The sequence below is a fragment of the Cibotium barometz genome, chromosome 19, assembly GCF_041138505.1.
Source record: "Cibotium barometz isolate CiBa-2024 chromosome 19, ASM4113850v1, whole genome shotgun sequence".
Classification (NCBI taxonomy): domain Eukaryota; kingdom Viridiplantae; phylum Streptophyta; class Polypodiopsida; order Cyatheales; family Cibotiaceae; genus Cibotium; species Cibotium barometz.
The window spans coordinates 8590669-8600542 of record NC_141064.1 but is presented as its reverse complement, the minus strand read 5'-3'; positions in this window follow the sequence as shown (position 1 = coordinate 8600542).

The following is a 9874-nucleotide window of genomic DNA, read 5'->3' as shown; positions in this document are numbered from 1 at the left end:
TCCACTTTTTGGATCTAGTTGAAACAGGAGAGAGGAGAGATAAAAATATCTCATTATTTGGGAGTTTAAAACTCTCCCACATGTGAAATAGGCACCTCCTTCATGAGGGAAATTCCCCCATACTGAGGTGTCAAAAATGCATCATTTCTTCTAAATATCTCTCTTTTTTAACTATTAACCTTGTCCTTAGTCAACTCTTCATCTTATGTGAGTATTTACTCATTTTTGGGGGATTTTTCTTTTATTCTTCTATTTATATCCTCCCTACATTTGGATGAATCTTATTGGTCCATAGGAACCTTAATTTAAAATTTCAAAAAAATCTTGACCCCTAGGATAAGGCCTCTTGAACAGATTATAATTTATTTCGAATGCACCTTCTGAAAATCTTTTTGAACTTCTGTTTCGGGGGAACTTATTTAAATATAAAGAGATATTTTTCCATCCAAAAATATCCAAAATTTGAATAATCTCTCTCTAAAACATTTTCTCTCTCTAGGCCAAAACGGGTAGAAACAAGATCTTTTATATTTTTGAAGAGGGATTTGACTACAGGGGGAGAATTTGGACATCATGAGGGGCTTGGGGAGGAATCTTACAGGCATTGGGGAAAGAGTGGGCCCATGTAGAAGCTTTTATTGTTGTGAAAACTCCAACACTATTGCTTCGACATTTATTTGTTTGCTTTCTTGAGCTCTCACACATGGTTTGAGATAGGAAATTGGTGATGTGTAACAAGGCTGGCCAATAAGGTGCATGGAAATAGATTGGATTGTCCATGAGAATAAAAGAATTTAGGACACCCAAACTAATGAGTACATTGGTAAGCTATGCATTATGGGTGGCTTATTGAACATGACCGAATACATATGGGTACTTCTTGAGCCTCTTTTTGAAATGTTGTGTCCATTTGGTCCACTTTCTTTTTGAAGTATGGAAATGTCAATAGAAAGAAGGGATGTATTACGAAGCTTCCTCGACTTGGGGGTGAAATTTGGAGCGCCAGACAATGTCGACCTTGGGCATGAGGCTTTGTTGTGACCTTTTGGGAATCTCTACCTTGGTTCAGCAGTCCCACAGATGGAGGCAAGTGTTGTGACATTGAAGGGAGATGCAAAGCTTGGTTGTTGAGCGAATCACCACTTTACTGGCTTTGATTTCATTGCTTCCTCTTCACCTCAGTTAGGTGCTCTTCTCTGTTCTCTTCTTAGGGGAGGTTTTCATGTGCCCTCTCTTTCCCTCTTTCTCTCTCTCTCTTTCTCTTTCTGTCTCTTTCTCTCTTCTTATATTATGTTTTATTACATGTTTTCTCTCTCTTTCCCTCTTTCTATCTCTCTCTCTTGTTCTCTTCTATTTTATTGCACGCTTTATCTCTCTCCATCTCTCTTCTTCTCTTCTTTTTGCTTGCTCTCTTTCTCATATTATTATGATTACTATAATAATTAAAAATATTTTTTAAGAGTTTTTCATTTTTTTGGGTGATGACGTGACAACGTGAGCCTACGTGATTATATGGTAATGTGAGCCAACTTTTTTTAAGATTTTTTCCCAGATTATGATGTGGCAATGTGAGCCTTCATGATAACGCAGCGACATGAGTCTACGTGATGGCATGGTGACATGAGCTAATTTTTTTCAAGTGATGATGTAGCCATGTGAACCTACATGATGACATGGTGACGTTGTCAGGAGAATCTCGAGCCCATCCTAAACATGGTGTATAGATGTAAGAAATGTACATATGATGATGTTGATGATCCCAAGTGTCAAAAGCGACATGGAAACCAAGTGGATATAAGCAGGTGCACAAAAAGAAAAAGGAAAGTGCATGGGCAATCGTAAGAACTGGATTGCACAATATTCTGGAAGGATAGCAAAGGCGGCGATGGGTTCATGAAGTATGCAATTTTGAAAGATTTGGGGCTAGAATAGTAGAGAAGGTGGCTTGAGAGACCACCAGAGTGACTCCAAAACTGCAGTTGAGAGGTACTGCAAGTTTGATTATTTTCACCAAAGGTTGCAGGCTGAAGACCCTACAGATGTTGAAGGTCATAGACAACAGTACAGTGAAAGAATTTTGATTAGATCACAGCAAAGGAAGAGCTGAAGTCCAGAGAATTAGCTAGGAGGTGTGTCCCCTAGGTTCTCTATGCAGTTGATGAGTTTTGGTCCAAACCAAAACTCATCAACTGTAGCTGCTGAGTGTCAAATGATGCTGATTTTTGTGAAATTTTAAGTCATGGTGGATAAAGTTACTATGAAGAGTTGTTCACTGAGGTCTATCAATATGGAGGACCCAAGAGTTTTATGTGTTTTCTTCTTTTTTCTTTAAGCCCCAAGTCTCAGGGATGTTGAGACTGTCTGGTTTTATTTCATTAAAGAATAGAGTGTGTGGAGTTTGAAGTTTTGTGTGAATTGATGAGATTTTGTTTCCGACTGCACTCTGGGCTTATTGCACTACATATAAAGTAGCCACTAACATGACACCCTTCAGCTTAATGTATGGAACTGAAGTGGTTATGCCTATGGAGTCCTTGGTGCCAAACTTAAGGGTAGCTGCCTATGGAGTTCTTGGTTATAGGAAAGACTCACCAGCAATGTTCTGAGTGACCAACTCTTTGAGCTTAAGAAACTTGACGGAATACATCTAAGGGTGGTGTATGGAATGATTGTCAAAAAACTAAGGGGCACGAAATGGTTTTATTACCAACTCAAGGATAAAGAGATGAACGAGGGGGACGTGGTCCTTCTCTATAGCACAAAAAAATCACAAGAAAAAACTCAAATATAGAGGACTAGGACCGTTCCTCTAGTGAGCAAAATAGCCCCACAAGGCACAATGCGCATTGAAACTCTCGATGCCATCGAGATGGCCAATTATTTCAATGGTAGCAAACTGTAATGCTACTGTGGAACGCTCTGATGCAGAACACCTAGAAGGCAATTTGCCTCAAAAAGGAGGAGAAACAAAAACAAAATGAGATGAAAAAAACAACACAACATGAAGCCAAAAAACGACAAGAAAAAATGAAAGGCCAACAAATCACAGTAAACATGGATCAGGTAGTAGACCTTGAGAAAGAGGACTGGGATGTGAAATCTACCCGTTTTGTGGCTAGGAATGACCACTCCGACAAGTTTCACCCAAAAGTTAGCATTGGTTGATACGGGTGCTAACCATAATTTACCTATCATACGTGGGATGCTCTCGAAAGGCCAACCTTACTCCACACCCTGGCCACCATCACTATTGTTGCTTCACAGTCTATTCAGTGCTTAGATGTTGGTACAATTTTATTTCACATTAGAAATAACCCCTTGGAATAAAATTTCTATGTGATGCCTACATGTAAGATGCAAGAAGAAATCCTTCTGGATGGGCCACAATCGGTTTCATATTGATTAGGACGCAAGAACGACAACACTATAGCTGGCCTCACAGGCAAGTTACTATCCTTATGATAGACGAAGAGCCGAAGCCACCAATCTCACCTCCTTTTAAGGTGTAAATCCCTCTTCACCAAACGATGACTCCCTCTTCACCAAACGATGACTCCCCTTATAATCAACAAGGATAGAGCCGTGCCACCCAAAAAGAGGCCCTTTCTTTACCAAGATCCCCCATCCCACAACACCTCCTCCACAACAAACTCTACAACACGTCAAACCTCGTCAACGATGCCTACTAACCTTGCTAACACTGCTAACACTACTAATTGTCATCAAGCACCATCTCACCCCTATTTCACCCAATCCACCAATACTCACTATTGGGTACCCAAGAACATCCTTGTCATACAAGGTTACTATGAGGGTGCTACCACCCTGTGGATCCCTTGAAAATCCCATCTTTCCCCTCAAACCCCAAAGCTTTCGACACATTGACATACTACCCAAACCTCACGTAGGCAACCACAAACCCAAAGGGTTAGGGAGAACATCTAGCGAAATCCACCACCACAAAGCAACGCCATTGATATAGCCCACCCCGTCCTCACACAACCACTACTTGGAGGTGGGTCCCCAAAAATCTCCTTAACACTCAAAAGTTCTATGAAGGCAATCAACAAATCTGGCTACCACAACTCTCAACACGTAAGGTCCCTACTCTCAAGCTGACTCCACTACAACACTTCCAATGGAAGCCAAAGCTAGCCATAGTTGCCACCACTTGCACTTTGCTGGATAAGGGCAAACGGAAGATCTAGCATGATGCCAAGCACATGCTTTTCCCTACTCAACCTCTTACCTTTGTAACCCCTCACTGTTACCAAGCATCTCCCACACCCATGCGGCAGTAAGGATTGAAGAAGAGTTGCCAACCTTGCCCGAAAAAACCCGCAATGGGGTGTTGACCACATAATCCAAGGTACAAAACCTATTAACAGGGTGCCTTTTTTTTTAACTCTCTCTAAGGGCAAGCAAATGGCCATTACTTCCTACAAAGCCACGGCCTCACCCCTGTAATGCCACGACCGTTCACTCCTACTTACAAAGCCACGGCTTTTCACTTCCATGAATCCACGATCATTTGTCTATCAAGCCACGCCCGTTTGTCCAAAGGTAGCCACAGTCATTCCCTTTCACAGCTTCCTACCCACTTGCCAACCCGCTACTCGTATGGCCAATCCTGAGCATTTTGACTCATCTCTTGAGATGGACACTCCCACTCTCCAAAGAAGAGAAGGCATGCAGGCTACCGAGTCAAGGAGTATAGCAAGCACCCAATCCAGCTTTCCTAGCTAGGTGAGGCCCTGATGAAGCAGGTCGATGGCCACACCATTCACAGCCTCATGAAGAACACCCAAAAAGTAGACCACAAGTTGCTCTACTATACAGAGCCTTGTTGTCGCACCATCGCTGACCCAACTATCATCACCCGCCCGAAGTAGATTAGACTTGATGGCTTGTTGCAAACCATGTAGCCCTGGGGACCCAACCTCCTCAACTGCCTTTATTTCATCGAGACGACGTACAACGCCAGCCAGGCTATAAGGTGCTTGACTCAAAGGCACTCCCCTTATAGTACAACTTAGTGACGGTCCGAGATGTGCTTCAACTCCCCCGACTTTGAGCAACCTTATGTGCACCATAGCAACGTTATACGCCATGTGCGCAACACCTTCCAAGGTCCCACAACTAAAGATGGCATGGAGTGGCATAATATCACATGGCTGGAATTGGCAATGCTGCTCTTGCCCTCTCCTTCCTCCTGACAACACGCTGGCCGATCACTTCAACAGGTGCAACCTCTCCACCCTCACCCACGTCCATCAAGGTGTGCCCATAAACTGGGCCAAATACCTCCACAAAAAAACTCCATGCTATCTGCTCCAAACCACAGGGCAAGCTAGTAGCCTTGTCTCGCTGCTCACCAAGGTTCTCTACCATGTAGCTGGCTGGGAGGAGCTTCCCCCACATGTCTATCTACATGGCAATGCTACCATACCTCCCACTAACCTTGAGCCATAGACTTCATCTACCATGTAGCTGGCTGGGAGGAGCTTCCCCCACATGTCTATCTACATGGCAATGCTACCATACCTCCCACTAACCTTGAGCCATAGACTTCATCTACCATGCCCCATCTAAGCGCCACTACTCTGATCTCCAAGAGGAGGAGGAGGCACACCGCAAAAGCAGCAAAGGAAGACAAGCTTCTCCAAACATCCCAGTTCCTCGAAGAGACCCTACTTCACTCCACACCCAACCCCAGTGGATAATCTATCCCTTCTCCCTCACCAGCTCACCCCAATGAAGGGCTATCTACCTCCGCATCCGCCTCTCAATGCCATACCTTAGATACCCTCCGTTGGGTGCAGGCCCGCTTCTTTCCAACAAGGCCCGCTTCTTTCGTTCTTCCCAACAACAAGGCTTCTCTGAAGGAATTTGGTCCTCCCATGGCACACCCTCTTGCAGAAAGATTCTCTAACCTCGCTCGGGAGCCCCTCACATCCATGATAGACTGTATGCAGTGGCAACATGAGCAAGTCACCGCATCTCAATCGACCATGCTCGTGGCCCACGTGGATTTAATGCAAAACCAACACAATCTCCAAGCCACCCTCCTCACCAACACCCAGTTGCAAGCCTCCTTGGATGATTGGGAGGAGCGTACCCTCGCCAATGCCCTACAAGCAGTCACCCAACTCCAAGAACAGCTCCACACGGCCCAAAAGGATGTCCAAGAAGCCCACAACGCCCTCTCTAGCCCAAAGGGAAGCCTAGGAGATGTGCCACCTAGCCCAAATTGCCCAAGATGGCTGCAACCAAATCCATACCTCCTTCAAATCATACAAGGCGGTCACCGAGCAACCTTGTAGCAAAAGGATGTGCAGCTAACGGGTGGCCGAGAAATGTGCAAATCAAGCGCAACACATAGCTCTGGGGTAGATGTTAGCACCACCAAACACAAAGTAGATGCTTGACGGATGCTGCCCACCACCCTCTTCCTCTCCCTCTCCCTCTCCCTCTCACCCCAAAACCCTGCCCAACTTGTGGAGCACCACTTCCATGCCTCTAGCTCAACCTCCTCCACCATAACCTCTTGATTGATGACCCCCTCACCACCTCCACCCTCTCCTACCTCATCACCAAAATCTCTCCCTCCTCCATTAACCTCCTGGTCACCCTCTTCTTCCAAACCCAACTTTCCTTCAACGAAACCATCGTTCTCTTTGTCGTTCCTATTCATCCTCTCACCCCAACGTCTCCAACTAGGCCAACCTACTATGGTATGGACATGCCATAGACACCAATACCTCCATCAAACTATCCATACCCACTGGGCTCTGTCCATTCCCCTGTGCCTTGAACAAATCCATTTTTGGCACCATCACCTACCTGGACCGACATGGCTGGTGGATCACAGTCTACTCTGCTTATAAGGCTCCTGTCATCGTTGCGCCCTTCCCCCTTACTCCCTATCTGGCCTCCTTGTCCTCCACACCCACATCTACCATCAAAATAAACCCAACCCCTTAACCTACCTTCACCCACCCCCTGGAAGAGGGCAAAATCCCTCCACAACCCCCACAGGAGTAAGATGAGGTGGATCCCCCCTCAATCCGCTCAACTGGCATGATCCCCTAGATCACATCGTGTTTCAGTATGCCATCCATATCATGTTGGGCCGACAACTCCAACAGGTACCATTACCAAAGATAACAGACCACATGGACATTCATGTCCCTTGGCTCTACATCAACGCCAACAAGCAGGATGCCTGGAAGTGACACCACCTGCATCATCGACAATGCGGCAGCTACATCCAACCCCACTCTGGCACTTGGCCCCTCACATTTGATCTTATGGGGATGAGTAGCTAGTTTGGTGGTGTCCCTTCCTACTCAAGCCGCAAACCTCAGCTGAGTACTGCAAATCACCCCGCCATCTCCGCATCATCAACTCGGCCTACCTCCCAATCCTTCATCAATGGGCCTCTCCCTCACCCAACAGAAAAGTAGAACAACCCAAAGCTACAATTCAACTTTCCATGGTTCAATCCTCCTACGTCCCAAAGCCCATGCACAAAAGAAAGCATGCTAGCCCAAATGTAGGTCTTCATAGCCAAGTATGACCAGGTACCTAATCCCGCCATCTTCGCCACACAATTCTCAATTTTAATCTCATCACCACTCTCTTGGAGGAGTTCCCCACGTGGTACCTCTACCATAAAGAAGCCCAAGGCCTTGCCTTCGATATCAATAAAGACCCCACACTTAAGCAGCTCTTTGGCTACTATGAACGCATCCAATGGATGCCCTCTTGGCGTCTCTAAACCTTCTAAGATATGATGGAGACTACCTTCTAGACCAATTACAAAGCATTCCATTGGTCCCCTCAGTACCCCAAGTCACAGTACGACTTTGTCTGCACATACTCCCTCTACTACCCCACTGAGCTTCTTGCCAATTTTGAGGAACGAACCTGAATTAGGGAGGGGCTATGCTTAACCACAATGGTTAACATTATTCTAAGCGTGGTTACGCTTTATGTAATTCATATGCAAAACCACACTAATTATTTCATGTAAAAAGATATGGGATAACCGAGCTTACAACATGTGTAACGTCGTCCATGAGCAACAAGCCTATGTGTACATAGAGCTATAGAACTGATTTTGGGTGCCCAATTGTTAATGGGTGGCCGGCCATTCTAAAAGGAGAGCTCATGTATATAAGTGACTTATGAAATATAGAAAGGATATACAATCCCATTATCACAATTGAGTCTTCTTCTCTCTCCCTCTTGATCTCTTGTGGCTATGGTGGTGAGCATGTGCGTAGATGCATGCTTGCTTGCTTGATTGTATGTGTGTGCTTGTAGGTGATGCTCCCTTTCTTGCCTCTTCTCGTTCTTCTTAATCTCTCTCTCTCTCTCTTCCACTCTTGCACACACCAAGGCATTGAGATAGGTGTTGCTCCCTTTCTTGCCTCTTCTCGTTCTTCTTAATCTCTTTCTCTCTCTCTTCCACTCTTACACACACCAAGGCATTGAGATAGGAGTTGAACTCTCCATAGCTCCTTCTCTCATTACTCCCTACCTAGCTCAAGGAAAGCTCCACTGGGGTGACACAAATGGTGGTGGAGTAAGTCCCTACTAGCGGCTTCACATCAAGGAGTTTACCCTCATTACGGTTTGCTAAGTGCATGTTCCCGAACCGACCCTTACATTATCTCTCTTCTTTCTCTCTCATGCAAGGAGTATGCTCATTTAGGTGAACAACTGGGTCTATCAATCCTCCCTGAAGCCACTACTTCTTTGTTTTTGGCATCTTTGAATGAAATTTCTCCACTCTCATAATGGATGGTGACACTTTTTATTTTTAGCCAATCCATTCCAAGAATACCATCATAAATACCTAGGGGCATCATGTGGAAGTAGCAATTAGTTGGTTTGCCACCATCAAGATCAAACTCTACATCCCTATCGTATGTTGGGAAATTACTTCCTTGCCACTAGCTAACTCGATGACTATTTTCCTGGTTTTTATTAAGACCTAATTATCTAATGCACTTTGGTGAAAGAAATGAATGAGTACTTCCAAAATCAATAAACAATTTAAAATGTTTACCATGATGAGATGTTGGTGTTTGGATCACTAAAAATTTATCGATTTTGGTGTTTTATCAGAGCATGAACCTAGGCTCAAGGGTTGCTTCTTTAGCTTGGATCATAACAACTCTTTCTCTTCCTTGACCTTTACCGCCGTGATTTCCACCTCTAGGGCCTTGAAGTCCGTTTCTTACTTGATTAGGTTGTTGAATGAAAGCAGCTCTTTCCCTAGGATTAGTTTATGGATTCTTGGGAAAGTTTGGAGGAGGTAATTTTGAAAGGTTAAGAGCCTTGGTTGGATGAGGGCAGAGTGGTCGAGAAATTTGACCACTAAATTGGCAGTCGATTAAGGGGTGATCTAGAGGGTCACCCTGAATTGGATGATTCAGAGTAAGGTCTCTTCTTGAAGTTGTTGCTATTTCTATCCTTCAGTTCTTCTTCTAAAGGTTTAGCTCAAAAAACTACATTCTGAAGGCTAGTCGACCGCATGGATTAAGCTGATGGTTGAGGGGATGGTTTAAACTTTGCATAAATATGCTAATGGATTGAGTTAAGGTCATTGATGGAGCATACTGCTTAAGCTTTAAAAACTAGGAGTAGTAAGCATCCAGTAATGATTTCTTTTGAGTCAGGCTATAGAACTCATTCATCTTTAGGGTTTCAAAGTCTAAAGGCAAGTACCTTTCCTTGACAGCTCCCTTGATTTGTCCCCAGGTGATGGTGTTTTCTTGGACATCCTTTTCCCTACACCACTCCTTCCACCATAGCTTAGCATCACCGATTAGTCAAAAATGGGCCAACATAGATTGTTTGGCTT